The 20219-nt window shown below is 44.6% G+C and overlaps 1 protein-coding gene across 3 annotated transcripts in view; it reads right to left on the bottom strand.

The window, feature by feature from the left end:
• Nucleotides 1-20219, bottom strand: part of PHLDB2 (pleckstrin homology like domain family B member 2) — a 484972-nt gene that overhangs the window by 102637 nt on the left and 362116 nt on the right. The gene's annotated exons all lie outside the window — the stretch shown is intronic.

The following is a 20219-nucleotide window of genomic DNA, read 5'->3' as shown; positions in this document are numbered from 1 at the left end:
TACCACTGTTGGATAAACTAGCGGCAATGCCAAAATATTAGTGCAAGAATTGATTAGAAGAAGTTTACTGAGGAACAGCCGTGAAGAAGACCTGCCTCGATTTTCTCCTACAAGCACACTGAATTGCTCTGGCTCTGTTCTACTCCACACCAAACATACATCAATTCCCACCTTGAAGCTGTAGCAAAGAGGAAATATTTACATTTCAGACTGCGGTATATTTTTCAGCAACAATTCGAAGGGCCATGGAACTCACACTTGGCGGACATGAAGGGATGAAGACTATATGGATATCAGGAGCGCCAGTACAGGTAAGAGCGGTGGATCGGGGTGGGGTGGGTGTCGACAGACCACCACAAAGGAAAATAAAATAAAAAATGTAAAAAACTACTTACCTTGAGCTCTAGGTAAGTGGTTTTCTTTATTTTTTATTTTATTTTTCCTCGTCGACTCCCCTGTCACCCCGCCTCACTGCTCTTACGTGCACGGGCCGCTCCTGATGGATATAAATCTGTATCAATTGATCATATGATCTGCCTCTGCCCTAAGTTACTAGACCTTTGACTGGCATTCAGAGAAGCTAAAATACAAACAATGGTAATGGTAAGGATATTTCTAAAGCGCTGTCATTCATCCCAAAGGATATCATGGCGCTAAGATTAACAGAGTGCAGAGTGCTGCCGAGAATAGACAGGAGAGTTAACGAGTGTTAGGGAACAACATGGTTTTAAGTTTTTTCCTAAAGGTGAGGTAATCATCAGTGAGTCTTAGATCTATTGATAAATTGTTCCACAGATTTGCGGCTAAGTGTGAAAAGGCACGGCCTCCCGTCCTGACCTTTTTTATACGGGTGGTTACCGCTCTTGCGGTGGTTTGGGATCGGAGGTTTCTGTTTGGTACATAGAAATTGACTCTATGTTTTAGAATATTCAGGCCAGTGTCGTGCAGTGCTCTGTGAGTAATGCACAGTAATTTAAAGGCAGCCCTTTCTCTCATTGGGAGCCAGTGTAGGGTTCTCAGGCAGCTGGTCGCTGAGTCATATTTTCTCTTGTTACATACAGCTTTTGCTGCCGCATTCTGAACAAGCTGTAGTTTTGAAAATAGGTAATCTGCCATGTCGACGAATAGGGAATTCCCGTAATCCAGTCTACTAATTAATAGTGACTGGACTAAGATCTTTCTGCATTACAAAGGGATCCAGGGAAATACTCTTCGAAGCATTTTCAAAAGTGCAAAGCCTTTACCACAAGTAATTGTTACATGGTCTTTCATTGACAAAGCATTGTCAATGTGGACTCCCAGATTCTTCGCCTTCTGAGTTGGTTTGGGGGGTGTGCCAAGACTGTTGGGCCACCAGGTATCATCCCAAAGCTGCTGGGAAGCGCCGAATAGCAAAATCTCCGATTTGTCGGCATTTAACTTCAAACAGTGGTTTTGCATCCAGCTAGATAGTTCAGACAGACAGTTGTGTAATCTGGTTTTAGTGCCGTCTTCACCGTTTAATGCAATCATAAGTTGTGTATCATCTGCGTATGAGCAGATGTCTACGCCCCACTTCTTCCCGATCGTAGCTAGTGAGGAGACGTAAACATTAAACAGCGTTGGGCTTAATGATGCCCCCTGTGGTACACCAGATTTAATTTTTCGAGGAATGGAAGAATAGCCGCCAAGTCGAACCGATTGCAATCTGTCTGTTAGGAAGGAATTCAACCACGTCAGGGCTTTTCCCTGTATTCCTTTAGCAGCTAATGTTTTTATCAGGAGGTTGTGGGATACGGTATCGAAAGCCGCTGATAAGTCTAACAGTATCAGGGCCACCGTTTTACCCCTATCCACCTGGTTTCTGATGTCGTCAAGTACTGCCAAAAGGGTTGTTTCAGTACTGTTGTTGGACCTGAAGCCCGTCTGTGAAACATCAAGCAAGTTATTGGCTTCCAAAAATTGTGAGAGTTGCTTATTCACCAGTTTCTCCAATACTTTTGAGAGGTATGGTAACTGTGATATGGGTCGGTAGTTAGCTGGGTTTTTTATATCTGTACCTACTTTTTTTAGTAAAGGCGTAACCACTGCTGTTTTCCAAATAGTTGGAAATTCCGCCTGGTCAAGAGACATGTTTAAAACTTGTGTCACTATTGGACCAATGAGAGGAATTATTTGAAGGAATATGTGGTGTGGACATGGATCCCGTGGGGAGCCTGATTTAATTTCAGACATGACCTTGGCTACTTGCTCTTCTGAGAAAGGTCCGAAGGCAGGACAGCTAGCCAATGTGCAGGGCTCTGCATCGATGTGCTGCTCTGGCGTTACCGGATCGGTACTTGGGAAGGATGAATAAATTTTATCGATTTTATCGAAAAAGAAATTACTAATTTCGTTGCATCTTTCCTGTGACGGTGACAGATTTGTTGTAAGGCCAGGGGGAATGCAAAGTTCTCGAACAATTTTAAAAAGTGCTTTAGAAGAGTGTTTATGTTCGAAAATTTGTTGTGAAAAGTAATCTTTTTTTGCTTTTCGTATGGCTGTTTTGTAAGCTTTCAGTTCCTTTTTATAAATGTCTCTGTCAATCATGGTTTTGCTTAACCTCCATTTGTGCTCCAGCGTGGTGCATTTTCTTTTAAGAGTTTTAAGATCTGGGCTATACCACTTTTCTGAGATCGTTCGTCTAGATTTAGTTTTAGTAGCGTTCATGGAGCAGTGTTCAAGTGCATCCCCGATGCTTTTTTGTAGACCATGAATTTTTTGTTCAATTGATGAGCCCGGGTTAATCATAAAACGGAAATGCTGTTGGAATTTTTCCAATGAAAATTTTTTCCAGTTTCTATTTGTGGCTTGGGCCTGTATTGTTGGTCTCGTATTTTTTATGGGGACGCTGATGGTGAAGTCAATCCTGAAATGATCAGTCCATGTAAGAGGCACAATGTTGTTGATAGTTGTGGACTCAATATTCGTAAATATCAGGTCCAACATGTGTCCCGCTCTGTGGGTGTCCTGGTTGACTAGTTGAGTTAATTGCAGGATTTTCATATTATCTGCGAGGTGCTTAGTAAGTGGGTTAGTATGTAACTCGAAATGAACATTAAAGTCTCCTAGTACTAAAATGTTTTTGTGTTTTAAACAAACGGGAAGTATCTGAGAAAGAAGCTGCATACTAAATTCTACTGTACTTCCTGGAGGGTTATAAATAATAGCTCCTCCCATCAGTAGGTACGTGCCTAAGGAGACTGAGTAAATCATTACTTCGTGTTTACTATCTTGGACAGGCACTTCTTGGGTGCAAGTAAACTTTTCTTTAAATAGCAGGGCAACCCCCCCCCCTTTTTTTTGGGTCTATTTAGGTTAAGGATTTTGTAGCCTGTGGGGAGCGCAATTGCAATATCAGGAGTACTGTGCGTGTCGAGCCAGGTCTCCGTAAGGAACACTAAGTCCGGTTGCCTTAGATATAAAGTGTCCCACAGTTCAACGGCGTGTTTAGGTAGGGATCGTGTGTTCAGGTAGATACAGGATATATCAAGTTTGGAAGGATTTTTTATGAAGAAATCGTCTTTGGGTTTGTTTTTCCAACTGCATGTGCAGCAGACAAATGAGCCCGTGATGTTAGTGGGTTCCACTTTAGCACAAGGCGAGTGGTCCTGTAGGGGCTTAATATCAAGTGACATTAATTTGTCTTTGGTGTACATCAGTCGCCATGTGTTTGACTTGTCGCTGATCTGTGGGGCAGAGTTAGTAGTTCCCGGCCCCGTACTGGCGCGGACGGGCGCAGACGGGCTTGTCTTTGGCGCGTCTGCAGACGGGCTTGTCTTTGGCGCGTCTTCGGCGCGCCATCGACGCGCCCGCTGCGCTCGTCCGCTGCGCTTCCTGCAGGGGTGGAGCATTTATGGCCGTAGAGGTGGGAGGGGCCGAGCGCTGTGCCGCTCGCCTCGTCCTCACCAAAGATGGCGGCCTTCGCTCTAGTCCCCGGCAGAGCCCGGTCGGCTGCGATGGGGCGGGCAGGCTCGTGGGGAAAGAACAATAGAGGCAAAGTTCAATACCCAGGTAAGAGTGCCCCAAAGTAAGCGATTCTGAGGCAGTAAAAAATATTTTCAGCTCACAATTCAATGCTTTTATTAATACATTTATGGCATTTTTAGATCATGCCTATTATCTGAACCGAACTCTATATGCTATTAGAGCTCCAGAAGAAATATTTATAGCCAGTACTCAGCTAAAATAATGGGCATTTTACAAGGCAGTAAATCTTGTTTTAGCACCTAATTAATGCTTATATTGGCCGATTTATGAAATTTTAGATTATGCTTGTTAATTGAACGAAACTGTATAAGGGAAATATCCTTTCAGCAATCAACTGTCACATTTTAAACTTCACCTTTGTGCATCTTATTAAATAATTTGTTTTAGAGGATATATTTTATCGCCATATTTTTTTGCAAACTTCAGATTAATTCCATAAATTATGACCACTCATTTGAAATCATCCTTTGATTGCTTACATGAAAAAATGTATTGCCTAACTAACAAGACGTCTGAATGCACATTATTAGAAATATAAATACAGCCAGTTAAACAACCATTAACAAAGCCAACCTTTTAGCTTTGTCAATAGTTGGCTTATTTTGTCATGGCTGTTGTTAAACCTTATTGTTGAGGAGCTACAGGCCTCTTGCCAAATAGAAAATGGTTACCTTAAAGCAAAAATCATTTTTTTAGTCTCAAAATGCATACATTACAATAACAGCCCTTAGCATTGAAGGAAACATATGTGTGTGTGGATGCGCTCCTTGTGAAAGAGCAGACAGCTGTCACTCACACTGAAATTAGCCAATGGCTGAAGTGGGTTGAACTAGTGCCAATGCTGCACACTGTAGTGGGTGGAACAACGTGAACGACGCAACAACACACCAATGGATGAAGAGGGCTGGCTGAAAACCCCTACAAGCAATTATATATTATTATATTTTTCATAAAATCAAAAGGTCTTAGCTAATGCCAGACATAAAAATGAAAACTATGACTTGTCAGAGTCGGGAAAGACCACAGATTTGTAAAATGTTGTGCCCCTAGGTCACTGATTTGAATATGACCACAATTAAGACTGAGTACAGAGTACAGTTTATTACCAACTCTTAATTTGTTCAATACACAGATTAATTTGGCGTTTAGCAGTTGCCACTTTAACACAGACCCACCATTGCAACGAGCACAAAATGTCGCCCTTGTTTGCAGGCTAAGCAGAGAAGTCACAATTTGATGGTTATGGAGTCTAAACTATCATTTCAGCCATCTTAGTGTTCTCTCTCTCTCCCTCTCTCCCTCAGGAAGAGGTGTGGCGCCGCGGCCAGGGTAACTGACTCTGGAATCTGGGGATTACGGTTCGATCCCCGGCGGCAGATTAGCCCAGCACCATTTGACTCTGGGCAATAGCTTGCTTAATCTTCCCGATGGCCCCCAGCACCTAGAGACCCTTACGGGTGATTGCTCGCGCTTTTCAAATGTGGATTATTATTATTTACTTTCTCTCTTTCTTTCGCTCTTTTTCTTTCACTCTATTTGTCTTTCTCTCTCTCCTGTTCTCTTTTAAACATTCACTACGGGTGCACCTACACCCACAAAAATCATGATTTGACATCCGCAAACAAATGTATAAAACTCAAATCACTTAAAATATCTTGATTTCCTTCAGGTCTGGACATTTTCATACAAAGTAGTTTTTCATCAGAAAACACTTTCCTTATGCGGTATGTGCACCCTCTGCCAGGTTTTGAGATTATCATGAGATTAGCATTATAAATGTGCCCCCTGGACGTGAGGCTTGAGGCATGTTCTTATATGGTCACAATCATACAGTGTGAGCAATGCAGTCTGGCCCTATGCCCGCTCTGGCGCTGACAGGCTGGGATCTAGAATTCTGCCATCTTAACGGAGACTTAGTGCTGTGAGAGCTTTAAAGCGCACATTCCCATTCAGCGACGTCTGTATGGTTTCAGACAAAGAACTTGAAGATAAGCTTTTTTAGTGAGTGAGGGAGCCCTAAAAATAGAAAGAAAATGACACCGGGGTCCCAAAATTGGGGTAAAGGGGTGGCATCAGAAAGAGGTTGGAGTAATGAGAAGCGGGATCTGACTGTCAACTTTTACATTTTTTTTTTTTAAAGAAGCGCTAACCCAAATAAAATGCAACAAGGCTAAATGTGATAATAATACTGTTCTGACGTACTTAATTATCGCAAGCAGGCTGCATTTTAAATAACTTATGAGGTTAAGGCACCTCCTGCGGAGATCTTTGTGTACACAACCAGTTCTGTGGTATAACAGCGGTAAAGATGACCCTGATGGTTAATGCACTTTCTGGAGAGAGTTGTATGGCGTTTAGCTGCAGCTTTACCTCATCATAAAATAGCACAGAGGGTTAATGTTCCCGCTGCAAAGCACAACATTTAATAGGTAGGTGGAAGACTTACATTTAATGCATATGCCTCAGTGGGTTATTGCTTTTGTTGGAGAAATCCTATTGTGTTCTGTAGGGCACAAGCTATAATCCTTATAATAAAGCTTAGTGAATTTTGAACTGTTACCAACAAGCTGCAATGAACTTACGTTCAGTAAATGTCTTCCTGGTGAATACTCTAAATATCTGCAGATTACTCACCTTAGAATACTCCCCAGGCACCAGACTGGATCTGAAAAGCTATCATCCGCAATGCTGCCACGTGATGCCACCACTGCCCCAAAAGTGACAGAGCAGAGCCGCATATAATGCCACCCCTGCGCACTGACGTCAGTATCTTTCTTGTTTCTTTCTCAGCCCTCAGACGTGCAGCATAAATAATTGGTAGTACAAGTGTGCAGATTCCTAACTTGGAACCTGTCTAAATGTTAAAAAGAGGCCACTCCACAGAACGAGGAGCTAGGAGAGTAATATAGATTCTGTGGTTTGATAGTATGGTATGTAAGTTGCACTTCTGATGGATACTACTAGCTGCAGATTCCTCAATGTAGAAGAGATACCAAAGAAGTATCTTACCAAGCAGAGGGTCTGCGGAAAAATCTTGCAGGACTGAGCTGGCGAAATGTCCTTTCACCCGACCTGGCTTTAAAGGCAGAAGTGCTTTGTGAATGAATGCTCTGTCACCCACATCGCAGACTGGCAGATGTCAAGGACATGCACTCTGTGTGCCAACACTGTGGGAGCAGTCTTAGCCCTGGTGGACTTGTCCCTTAGACCATCCGGTGGCTGCTTCTTGGCTAGTGAGTAGCAGATCTTAATGTAGAAGACAATTTACCTTGACAGGGCCCTCTTCTGCACAGCCCTCCCTTTCTTTGCCTGGGGAACCCCCAAAAATGCTGATTGTACACAGTGTTCACTTGGTATGATCAATCTAAAAGCTTTAAGTACTTTTGGGGCTGAGACGATGACACATCTCTGCCTCTTTCAAAGGGTAGGAGGGTAAAGAACATATGTAGGGAGAAAGATGGCCTAATGTGGAAAGAAGCCACAACTTTTTGCAAGAGAGCTTTCCGAGTTCTCAATACCAGCTTGTCTGAAAATGGTGGTGTAAGGTGGATGCATCAAAAGTGCCCAAAACTCACTCATGCAACAAGCGGAAGAGATCACAATGAAGAAGATAGTCTTAAAAGTCAAGAGATGGAGTGAGCAGCTGTGCATCGGCTGAATGAGCATTAACATGATAAACGTCAAGACCAAATTAAAGTTCCAGTGTGGCATAACAAATGGTTTAGGAGGAAACATATGTATAAAGTCATTTTTAAACCTCATCACAACAGGTATTTTAAGCAAGGGTGGTTAGTACAGCATATGCAAAAAGGCTGAAAAGGTAGACAACCTTTAACATTTCTCAGGGCAAGGCCTTGGTGGGCCAAAGGCAACCAAAAAAACTTCTAATAGCTTGGATTGTAAAGGGTGAATCTAGCAGTTACCACATCAAGCCACAAACCTGTTCCAACGCAGGCATAAATGGACTTTGTGGAACGGCATCTGGTGGCGATGATGATATTCACCACGTCCGGTGGCAATTCAAATGTAGTCAGCTTCCGACCCTCAATCTCCACACAAGGAGGTGTAGGTAGATTGTGTCAATTTGGGCTGAGGATCCTGACCTCTTGCTGGGACAGAAGTTCCTCTTGATGTGGCAGCCTCATTGGAAGGCTAGTGATTGTGCCCAGAAGCTCTGGGAGCCAAGCTCTCCTGGCCCAATCCTGGGCTACTGAAATGACTTTGGCCGGAGTGTTCCAGGCCTTTGTCAGCACTCATGGCAGGAGAGGCGAGTTCTGAGTTCCATTTCAGCCGGATAGCATCTGCTAATGAACATTCTCACAGAAACTCCAGCGTGCTGAACCTTTGAAACTGCACATTCTCGGCTGTGGAGAAAAGATCTAGCCAAGTTTCTCCCCTGACACTCCACCCAACTCCAGAGACACAAAGTGTTAGAACTAGCATTCTTGATCTGGTCTTATCACAAAATGTTTGTCCTCTCCACTCCTTTTTTCTAAATGTTGTTTTTGTTGGCATTAGGACTTAGTGCATCTTACCACTGCTAACCAGAGTTAAAGTGCGTGTGCTCTCTCCCTTAAACATGGAAACTTGGCCTACGCCTAATTGGCAAAATTAATTTACTTGTAAGTCCTTAGTAAATTCATACTACATTTATCCAGGGAATGTAAATTAAATGCTAGTAGAGAGCCTGCAGCACTCATTGTGCCACCAACTAAAGTAGCACTTTAAGACATGTTACTTGGTTTCCATCGCAGCCTGTAATGCAGTTTTAATGCATTGTATTGTTATACATGTCCTTGAGGTGAACAACTCCTTAATTTTATGTGGCACGCCATTAAGAATGACTGTGAATAGCTTGGCAGTTGGCCTTAGTGTATTCCTTCCAGACAGTAAGATAATGGGGGACTAGATGTTGACAGGATGGGCCATCCTGCCAGGATGAGTGGGGCAAAGCTGTTTCCTTACCCACTTACATGTCAAAGGGCAGTCTCCAGCACACTCACAAAGGAACTTGACACCAGTTTTATGTCACCCTAGACAACTTGGATCCTGGGCAGGGGAAAGAAGGAACTTTCCAGAACCTGATGTGGAGGTAGCCTAAAAGCCTTCCCCCACTTCAAAGGCTGGCACATAGTATAAATATTGGACCTTGTGAGTTACTCTTCCAGGGGACGGCCCTGCTGCTTAAGGCCTGCCTGGCCGTTTGAACACAAGACTACCAGAGTAACTCCAAGGGTTTGTTGGCTGGCCTCCTGTATGAACCGCTGGGACATAAGCTAGAGAGACATTTTAACCCTGCAACTAGCCTCTGCTAGAGTGAGACCTGACCCCCCCCCCCCCCAACTGATGCTCCTCCAGTCTTGGACTTTTGGCCTTTTGAGGTTGTGCTGAAGGTGCTGCTCCTAACTAACCCAAAAAGTTGGGAATTTGAAAATGTTTCATGCTTATGTGGCCTGAAAACTGACAGATTGGGACCTACCTGCTCAGTTATCCGCCCAAGGTGTATTGATGGTCGCTCTCACTGTGCAGTAGCTCCCACAACATTCTTCTCCATAGCAGCAAATCCTGTTCAGTGGACCTGCCACCGAAGGTATCAAGTCTCGTGGAGCCATTGTCAGCTACAGCCCGCAGGTTCGTCCCACTGGAGGGTTTCAACTTCCTTAAACGTGACAAAGTCCAAAGGTAGAAGTTTTTCATGGTGACTCCATCCATCAGCTCCCAAGAGGTGACGCCTCTTCTTCGAACACCCCCTGTTGCCTTCCCCACTGAACCTTACCTTCCCAGGAGCTTTTTTTCAAAAATTCTTCTGAGTTCGTAGGTAAATCAAGACTGGGCCCAATCCTCCCTGTGTAGCCGAACTACGCCCTACCGTGGTTGGCCTTAGCTTTAGACTTTGCCCTGATCTTACGTGACCAGATACCCACATTTGGCGCTTTGGTCGTTTTAGGTGCTATTTTTCACTTAAACCTTTAACAATTCATTACTCTAGTTCTGCTGATTGAAATTCATTTAGTTTTGTAGACATTTTATTTATTAAAATGTACTTTGCTTTTCTAAATTGGATTGGTGAATTTTCACTTTATTACGGTTTGTGTGCTGCATACATATTTTACATTTTACTCTAATTTAAGCCTGACTGCTTTCATGCTAAGCTACCAGAGGGTTAAGCACAGGTTAATTTAGTTACTTTTGTGGTTTACCCTGACAAGGATTGTGATTGTTGCTTCAGAAGGGTTTACTCACCCTCATCCAATAACCCAATTTGTTACACAGAGCCTCCTGTCACGCAGCCCATAATCCCAATCTGTCCTGCTTGTTGCAATACCACATGGTGGGGGTGTTATCTGTAAGAACCTGCAACCTCCCTTTGATAGGTAGTAGGAACGCCTACAAAGCCAAGCAAATGGCATGTAACTCCTGCAAGTTCATATAGACTTGGGATTCCATTGGAGATCAGAGTCCTCTGATCTCCACCTCACCCAAATGATCTCCCCATTCCAGCAGTGATGCATCCATCTCCACCTTCAGCTTTGGGTGGGAAAGGGAGAAGGGACTTCCGCTGGTCCAACTTCTATTGAGTAGCCACCATTGCAGATTGAATGCAGTGTGCTTTAAGATCTGAATGGCATCTGGTGGGTTTCCTTGGTGCTTGGTCCACTAGAACTTTAGATTTCTTTGCAGAGCCAGCCTATGTCACCTGGCGTGGTCGACATAGAGGATGCAAGTGGCTTAAAGACAAAGAAGCCTCACAACTACTCTCACCAAGAACCAGGATCAACTCTGAATTATCAGGCTCACAACCGTAATATCATGGACTTATTGTAAATGAGGAAAGGCCCTGAACTCTACCGTATCCAGGACAGGCCCAGTGAAATAAAGCCTTTGTGAAAAAGTCAACCTGTGACTTTTATTGGGGAGCCCAACAATGTAAAGAGGTTCATCGTTGTCTGCAGCTTGTCTATGACTGACTGTGGACAGCCTACCTTCAACGGCCAGTTGTTGAGGAAGGGAAAGATGTTTGACGACGTGAAGCAAGCACTGCCATTGCTTTTGCGAACACACGCCATAATTTTCATGAACAACAAAGGGCACTGGTAGGTGAAGGGGAACATGGAAAACTGAAAATGTTTCTGGCCTACCTTAAACCACAATAACAGCTGTCAAAATACATGTCCTGCAGGTGCAAGGACACCATCCAGTTGTTTGGCCCAGGACAAACACGATCCGGGTCAGCCTGAGCACCTTGAATGAGTCCTTTTAAAGGATGGCATTCGGCGGTTGAAGATCTAAGATGGCCAAAGGCACCCCATTCTTCTTTGGCACAGGGCAACAGCAAGAGTGGCAACCCTCCCCTATTTCTGAGTATGGAACCTTCTCGATAGCTCTGTTGAAAAGTAAAATCCACACCTCTTCCAACAGCATGGATAGGTGTTGACTTGAGATTTGATCTGATGTAGGGGGCAGGGTTGGCGGAGCAGAAAAAAAGACAGAGTAAAGCCATGCTGAACAATTTGAAGGACCAATCTGTTGGACAAGATGGAGCACCACCCTGGAAGAAAATGCTGGATCCTACCTCCCACAGGGTGGTTATGTTCCAATAATCACAATCTAGAGCGTCTTGGTGGCAGTTGTTACAGGGGAAATGGACCGGGATGACTGATGCCCTTGTAGGCCTGCACATTGTCTGTCAGATCTACATCCCTGTCCTCGAAAGGACTGGGGTGATTGCAGCAGTGGCTGGGGAGAGTGACGTTGCTTATACACCAGCCCACAAGAGTAGCCTCTGAATTTTCTAAACTGGTTAGGAAACTGTCTCTCTTGGGTCAAAAGACCTGGAGAGAGCACCATTGCTCTTCTTCTTTGAAAAGTTCAGAGGCAGAATCAGTTTTTTCTCCGAACAAGAGGTGTGAATCACTGAAAGACATATCCATGAGAGAGACCTGAACATCCTTAGAAAATCCTGTGGAGTTCATCCACCAAGGTGGCAGAGCACCACAACAGAGCAAACCACCCGTCCTGACTATCAGTAGTATCAAGGGCCAGCATGAATCATGTATTGGGTCACAACTTGTCCATCCAGAATAGTTTAAGCCTTTGTGGCCCTAAGGTCTTCTGGTATTGCCAGCAAGATCTTGGGAATGAATTGGAGTTCAGCTTGCTAGTTGCAGCCTGAAATACCAGGCTTTCTGGAATATGATGTTTAGTGAGTAAATCATCATCACCAGGCACCTAGCTAAGACATCTGGCCCATTAACCGGTGGGCAAGAACAGAGCACAGACTGGGTGCCCATTAAGGTGTAATTGTGGGCCTCATTAAAAGGGAGAAAGGGCTCAGATGTGGCTGGCCAGGCTGTAAGATTTATCTAATGACATTCGTCTTAATCTCCATAGAGGACACATGGAGGTCCAAATGGCAAATTCAACTCTGTATCTGGGAAAGTATCAACCCCCATGGCCTTTTGTAAGTCAATATAAAAATTATCATCATCATAATGAGCGGGTAGCTCATCCCCATCATCTCTGGGTGGTGGTAAGCTTTGAACAGAATCCCATCCTCTGATGTCCCATTTCCCCTAGCAGAGACATAGGATTACAGTCAAGCTGTATTGCGACCAGTTGTTCTTCAGTAATTTCATACTGTGACATTGGTTTGGATCAGTTTGAAGTTGTTTTGGGGGTCAGATATTGTACGTCATCAAAAAAGAAAGGATCACTTGTACCTGTTATCCAGGGTTTAGTGGCTTCTCAACTGTTCCTTAAAAAACCCTCATTCACGTTTTTTAGATGGTTCGTCTGGCGGTACATCTTGATTCTCCGCCTAAACAACGTGACATCATCATCATTGGGTTTAGTATTATGCTTCCTCCACCCGGAGGGAACCACTGGATATTCGCAGTAGTGATCAGAAATAAAAATATTGGAAAAAGTGCTCCTGTGCTGTGAAAGCAGTGTAATTAAAAAGGATATTCCCTCATGCTACCTCGACTGTCATTTTTATTGTTGTCTGGTGCATGGGGAAAGAATAAAAAGGAGAAAGTTGTGCAGACCGGACATTGAGTGTGTCCACTGTACAATCAGTCTAGGGGGTGAGTCGACATGTTTCAGCTCCTCGTTAGCCCCGTAGGGTCAAGTGAGCTTTCTTCAGGACCTAGGGTGTTCGTGTTTGAGAGGGGTATTGTCCCCTATCTAAATGAGGAGTTCAAACGTAGATTCGCTGAGCTCCTAATGAAAGGTTATTACCTGCGGTGGAGAAAGAAGGGGGGGGGGAGGGGGGAATTAAACAACACAAAAAGCCTTATTCTGTGATTTTAAAAGTTACGGTCAGATATTGTAACCAGCACTGGATCTTCCTCTGGCACCTGTGGTGGAGAATATGGAAGGAACGGCTTAGGTCGTATAGGAGGGGTGGAAGTCTGTACTGGAGTTGATAATGAGCCCATAATGGGTCCAAGTGGGTCTGACAGCACTTTGGCTAGAAAGTAGCAGAATGGTGCGAGTTCCCCTTCTCTTTCTTGTGCTTTGGTTTGGACTTCAATTTCGACTTACTGGAGGAATTCATCTACGAAGTTGACCTTTTGCAGGAGCAACCTTAGGAGTGGGAGCGAGTCTATGTCCTTGACTTGGAGCGGGACTTGCGGGAGGCCAGGAACTTCTTGTTGTGTTTGAAGATGTACAGTTTTCCTTGTCAGTCCCAGATTGCCTTCAAGTGCACGAAGGCACACTTGTAGCTTGATTTTGAGTTGTGTTCCAATCACAAGCACCAGAAATGCATCTGTGTAGATCTGTGAACAACATCTGTTTTTTACAGTTTCCAAGTTTTAAAGCTATAGTCTCAGGAAGGGATATCATTCCCAAGCACACTGGATTTAATTCTGGTTTAGGAGTTGTCAGAAGGCAGACGAAATTGGGAGTGAACCCTCGTAGGAAGGTGCAGGATGAAAGGAACTGATGTCAGCATACAGTGGAGGTGCTTATATGCAGCTCCACTCTGTAATTTCTGGGAAGCATGGAGTTAATGCTGGAAAAAGATTTCCAGAACCAGTCTGGTGTTTGGGAGTATTCTAAGGTGACAAATCCGTGGTTAGCAGTATTCATCAGAAGCATAAATTTAGCATGTTAATGTTTTTGTCTTAATCTTTAATTATTCTAGGCTTGCTAAAAAGGTTAATTTGGAGAGTACTAAATACTTATTAGTAATAGCTTTATGAAGCATTGTAAGTGTAATTACTCATATAGATAGATACATCGGACACTCATTCAGCGCATACGCATGTTTTAGCTAGGAATCTTTGATAACTCAAAAACCTGACACCAAGTCATAATCTATCACTTGAGCACATGTAAAGTGGAAAACTGATTGTTATTCTTTCCTAGTAACAAGTGTTTATGAATATTTAAGTGAAGCATTTGTGTTGGGCCCACTTGAACTGAAATTCTGACCCTGTAGGTTGAGTCACTCAATGCACACAAAAGGCTGGAGCTGCTGAATGTGTTCCTTTGTCAGCACAATGAAAAGTAAGAACATTTCAGTGAGGTGGTTGGATGCTGAATCCAGCTCAAGTATAGCTGTGGGGTCCAGGACTCAGCTGTATTTCCCTCATTTCTAGCACTAGTGAGGGAACATTCATGTGGAAATGAGTGAGAGGCGAGCTGGGCACTGAAGGGGGACAGACATATCTTACCTTTCAGAACTTAGTCTAAGGGCCTCAATATATTCCTTCAACTGAGAACACTTCAGGAAGGTATCTTACTGCAATAGCACCAATGTTTCAGTTAAGCACTGTTTGATGTTTCTGCCCCAGGAGAAATTCTAAGTAATCCTGCGATAGAAAATGGTCAACACAGTATTATAAGAGGCACATATCTCTCTGCTATGGTAATCATGGGCTGGGCCTGATGGAGCAATACAAGAGACTGCATGTTAACCCTTTAGTTATTCTGGGAGCCTACTTTGAAAAATAGCCAGTAAAAATATTGGGATAATGGCTGCCTTGGTGAGCGCGCTTGATCTGCAGCACTGAGACTGTGTGCGCTGCCTGCTCTTTGGTTTATGAATGCTGTGGATGACTTACTCACATTGGCTGGCCTCTGAAAATTGGAGAGGTGGTGTGGAGCAATGATGCGGGCTGACAGGGTGGCCCATGTGGTTAGCAGAGTGGTCCTCCTGAGTGACCTGCTATGGGGGAAAGACATAACAGAGCAGTGGTTGATGAGGGCCCTGTGGGACTTTGCCAGGGTAGCATAATCTTCCTTGGTGCTCCATGAGCTGATTACCTCCTGGATCCTGACTTGTTTAAGTATATACAGCCTAGGAGAGGCCTGCTGCACTTTTGAGAGTAGGGGATGTGGTTGGCAGACATGGATGGCTTGATGGTAGTCGAGCTGGGTGCTTCCCGCCCCACCCTGGGTGCTCAACGCTGAATGGACATCTGCTTGGAGTGCGTATGGGCCTACGGTAAGAGACTGTGTCCCCCGGAGTTGTGATGAGAAGTGCTTGTCTGCAACGTTACTGAACTGAGAGCTTGAGCTAAGAGTGAAGTGGCACAGTGATGGACAGTTTACTCATTAAAAGGGAACTCTCTCTGAAGTAAGGGGTGAAGGAATCCTATTGGACTGCCTGCAACCTCGTGGGAGGATCTCAACACTTGATATTTGTGACCCCTAAAGGCTTGTCCTGCCCCTTGGAGAGGCCTGGCCAGCCTGTGGGTTTGGCCCCAAGCAGGCCATTTTGTCACAGAGTGCAGAGAAGCACGAGGTGCTGGCTGGTATGTTCTCAGTGCTAGCCCCCAATGGAGATATGTTACTTTAATTTGGAGGGAGGTCTGGCCACATGCAGTGTGCTGACTGACTGAACGAGCTAGGTTCTTAAGTTGCAACGCTTCCTCTAGCTTAGTATGAACCACCTAAAGACTATTGCTGCTGGCATGTGGTGAGTGGCCACTGTGGTGTTGGTGGCACATTGCGACAAAGTGGGTCAGCGGGATTATTGAGAATCCTCTCTTCACCATGACACCCCTGCTCATAGAAACCAATGAAAAATGGGAGCAGATGCACATCACATGGCCATCGGATTAGTTGGTGGTTGACATCTAGGGTGACAATTCAGGTGAATGATACAATGGGAAGAGATAGAAAGACCTACTCTTTTGAAATTGGAAATCGCTGTGGCTCTCCCAAACAATGTGAAAAAGGGGAGATATACCTGATTGATATGAAACCATCACTGTTATAATGGTCTTTGTTACTGGAATGGCAATAGTAGATGAGTGGGTCCGGGGTATTTGGTGTTGGGAATGTATTCTTGTCTTGACTAAGTGAGGTTTCTCTAATGATTTAGAGCAACTTCCCTGCCTGATGTGTGTGGAGGGAGGTTGCTCTGAATCATAAGTTTGTTTCTGACAAGAAATGGCAGTTCGACATAATAAAGCTGGGAAGATGGCGGATGGTGGGCATTGCTCCATTTCGTTGTCTTTGATGAAGTTAGGCATATACAACCCCACCTCCCAGGTGGTCTAGTTTGAGCAACTAGAGCTGTTGGGACTCAAACCAGTTGTGACGCCAACTGGATTAGGCAAGCCTCTGGCTGGATGACTTGTGTCTGCAAATAGTATTAAATGTTAGTTAAACTGGAGTTGGACGCTTGAGTTAAGGGATTAGTGTACAATCGCTCTTGGTGGTGAATGATTTGTTGACACACACGGGTGGACCCGTAGTTGTGGGATTCTCTGTATGCCTTAGGGGAGGGCGAGGGTAGGGATATTGAAGATTTCTTTTGCTTAGAATGAGGAAGTTCATAAGATGTACAAGATCATTCTGAAGTTGAGTTAACTAGGATGGACCTCCAGCCAGTGTGGATTATGTTTCAGGCCAACTTTACAGCACAGTCTCTACAACGAATAGGACATTAATAACATGTAATGTAGGGGACTAGATAGTTGCCCCAAAGATGGGTCATACCGAGAGTAGGTAATAAAGGTTGTGACACTGACAGATAGTGCATTCTTGGACCATGTTAGAGAGTACAGCGTCCATATTCTTTTGAGGAAATTACGGTTCCACAGATGCCAGGGTATGGAATGGGAAGTATATAAAGTTTCCCTTAGAGGGTAGTGCACTGAACAGATATTCAGGATAAATGGCAACTCGAACAAACAATAATGGACCTAGAACAGACACAGTTGATTCTTGATAAACAAGAAACGACAGCTGCTTAGATCCCAGCCAGTTCAGTGAGATTAAACGTCAGGTACAGGACACCTGGGCGAGACTAGAGAAATATGCGTATTCATACCAACAGCAGCTGTTTCAGGAGGGTGACAAATAGGGTAGAAAGTTGTTGTGGCTGTTGAAGAGGACAAAAACACACGCACATATATTGACACTTCAGCATGTTGTGGGCTTGTACATAGTGACCAGAGATCAGATCATTATGGCCTTTATGTAGTATTTGCAGGCAGGGTTCACCCAACTAGAGACACTGTTGAAGGACGATAGAGATGCATATTTGTGGGACATTGATCTGCCTCGCCTTATGGCAGGTAAGGGTCAGTTTAGAGGGCCCTCTTCAGCTAGAAGAACTGAAGGAAGCATTAGAAGGGATGAACAGAGAAAAACTCTGGGTGCAGATCGCATCCCAATGGAATTTTATCAAGCTGTACCCCACCCCTTCCTTGGTAACTTGCTGAACATGTTTTGGAAAGCTTAGGAAATGGGTGCTCTCCCGCTGTCCCAGAGGGAGACTGTGATAGTAATGATTCCTAAAGAAGGCAGGAATTGGTGCCAGCTGGCTTCCTACCATCCACTGTCAATGCTAAATACTGATGTGATGCTGCTACATAAGGGATTGGTGAATAGGCTCCTTCGAGTTCCTACTACTCTTGCACACCCTAACTAGATGCCGCTCAGCCAGTCAAGATGACACTTATCCCAAAAATCCTGTATGTCATGTAGATGTTGCCCTTACAACCGCTACCTCATGTACTTGACAAGATTCAACGTCTTATATTAGACTTTATTTGGGCAGGGAAAATGGCCCGTATGGTGAGGAAGCAGGCCTACCTTTCGGAATCGGAGGGTGGGTTGAGAATCCCACATCTCCTGTGTTACTACCAGGCAGTGCAGCTGCGCTACATGGTGGAATGGTTCAGGCCAACCTCGTTAAAGCATTGGTGCTTTGTGGATCTGGTCGTGGCTGGTATCATTATCTGGAAGGTGCCCTGACTACCGCAAAATCACCGACCGGCTGGTTCTATTGTATTGCCGGTTGTTCGAGCAACAATTGGAGTGTGAGATAAGGTACAACTCACAAAGAATCCACCCCTATATCCCCTCAGACACCTATCATAAGGAACCCAGCCTTCCTCCTGTGCAGCATTGCTCTGCGTTTCTCTGCTGGTAAGAGGCCAATTGCAAGAGGATAGGTGTCTTCTTTGATGAAGATTGCCTCATGGACTTTCGGCAAATAAGAACTGCATATGGCCTCCCACCCAAGACCTCATGCCAATATACTGCAAACTGCCACTGGGTCTTTCACCCCCTGATACGCACTCAGGCCAGCAGGCCCCTTACCTCCTTTGAGAAATGGCTTTTTACACATACATCTGACAAATGCCTCCTTTCGGATCTTTATGGTCTTTTTAATACAACTTCCACCCCTGCTAAATCGCCGGCACAGTGACTTTGGGAGGAGGAATGCGACAGCACATTTACCACTAAAGAATGGAGTGATATCCTCCACCGTACAAGAGCCTCTGCCCGCAATACCTCAAGCAAGGAGATATTTCTCATTATTGGTATTATACACCAGTGAGAGTTTCCCAGTGGAAGAGCGGCAACAATGGCATTTGCCGGCGCTCTTGGAGAACACTTGGACACTCTCACCCACTTTCTTTGGCATTGCCCCTAGATACAGCCCTTTTGACTGGAGGTTCTGGAGGCAGTAGATGCGATATACAATACTGACATTCCCGCTTCCCTAGCTACATCCTACTGGGTCTACTGAATCCCTTGACATACCCCTGTGAAGAGATGAGTAATCACCTTACTGCTTTGGGCTGCCAAGCAACTTCTCCTTGTCCACTGGTGCTCCGATCGGGTCACGACGATCGTGGACTGGTTACATAGGCCTTTTGAAGTAATGGACACGGAGAAACTGATGGCCACTGTAACAAATACCTTTCCACATTTTGATACGGGATGGGGTAGCTGTATAAAATACCAAGTTTCAGGTACTATCTTGTCTGGCCTATCTCCGTATCCTCAGACTGACCCTCCCCACACAGAACCCTGATTGACACCCAGAACATATGCTACTTCACAGGTTACCTCCCCCTCTTAATGTATGAGCGGGATCCCTCAGATGAAAGTCCTTCACTGACTCGCCCTGTATGGACCCTCCCTGTCCCCCTCCTTTTGTTTTCCTTAGGCTCTGTCCCACCCTTTATTCAGGACCAGGAGTGGGTGACTCATTCACTCATCTTACCTCCACCACTGTCCCTGAGTGATTTTAACGGGAAGGGAATCTCACTCATTCACTGTAAGTGAGTGTCACTAACTAAAATCATGTTTTGCTCCTTGATAGTGGGCTCACATGGAGTAAATCACAGCAATAAGATCCCCTTTCCCTGGCTCCCAGCCTGCCACCTCAGCCCTGTCCATTTCTCGGGCTCTAAACAATTTACTGCCTAGGCTAACAATCAGCTCTCTTCAGGTTTCACTATGAACCACTTGGGCTGTAGCCTTCCCTTCTTGAACTCCCAGTCTGCCCCCTACTTTCACATTCCCCCAAGCATTCAGCCTAATGTCCTTGGGGATCTGGTGGGTAGCTGGAAGTTAAATAAAAAAGGGTAGCACCAGTAAAAAAGAGTGTAGCGTCAAAGATCTAATATAATATTCAAAGGGAAGAACAAGCAGAGAAGCCTTGGCAGGCCACGTGGACCCTCACATGATCCCATCTGTAGCGCAAGTGCAGAATCAGATGTTAAGGCTAATAAAAAATGCTAAGATTAATAGAGAAAATGCATAAAGGTGAACTCAACTCAACGGAAAAGACCCTGATGGCGCATGTGCAGTACATGCACTTATGTGTTCCACACATTCCAACGTATATACCACTATATATGCTACCATTTGAAACCATCTAATAGGGAGATTTAGAGACAGAAATGTGGATAATTTCATTTTCCTATTAACTTTATTTGGAGATGAGGATG

The sequence above is a fragment of the Triturus cristatus genome, chromosome 8 (assembly GCF_964204655.1).
Source record: "Triturus cristatus chromosome 8, aTriCri1.1, whole genome shotgun sequence".
In the NCBI taxonomy this organism is placed as follows: Eukaryota; Metazoa; Chordata; class Amphibia; order Caudata; family Salamandridae; genus Triturus; species Triturus cristatus.
The sequence above is the reverse complement of the archived record's forward strand: the minus strand, read 5'-3'. Positions and strand labels throughout refer to the sequence as shown.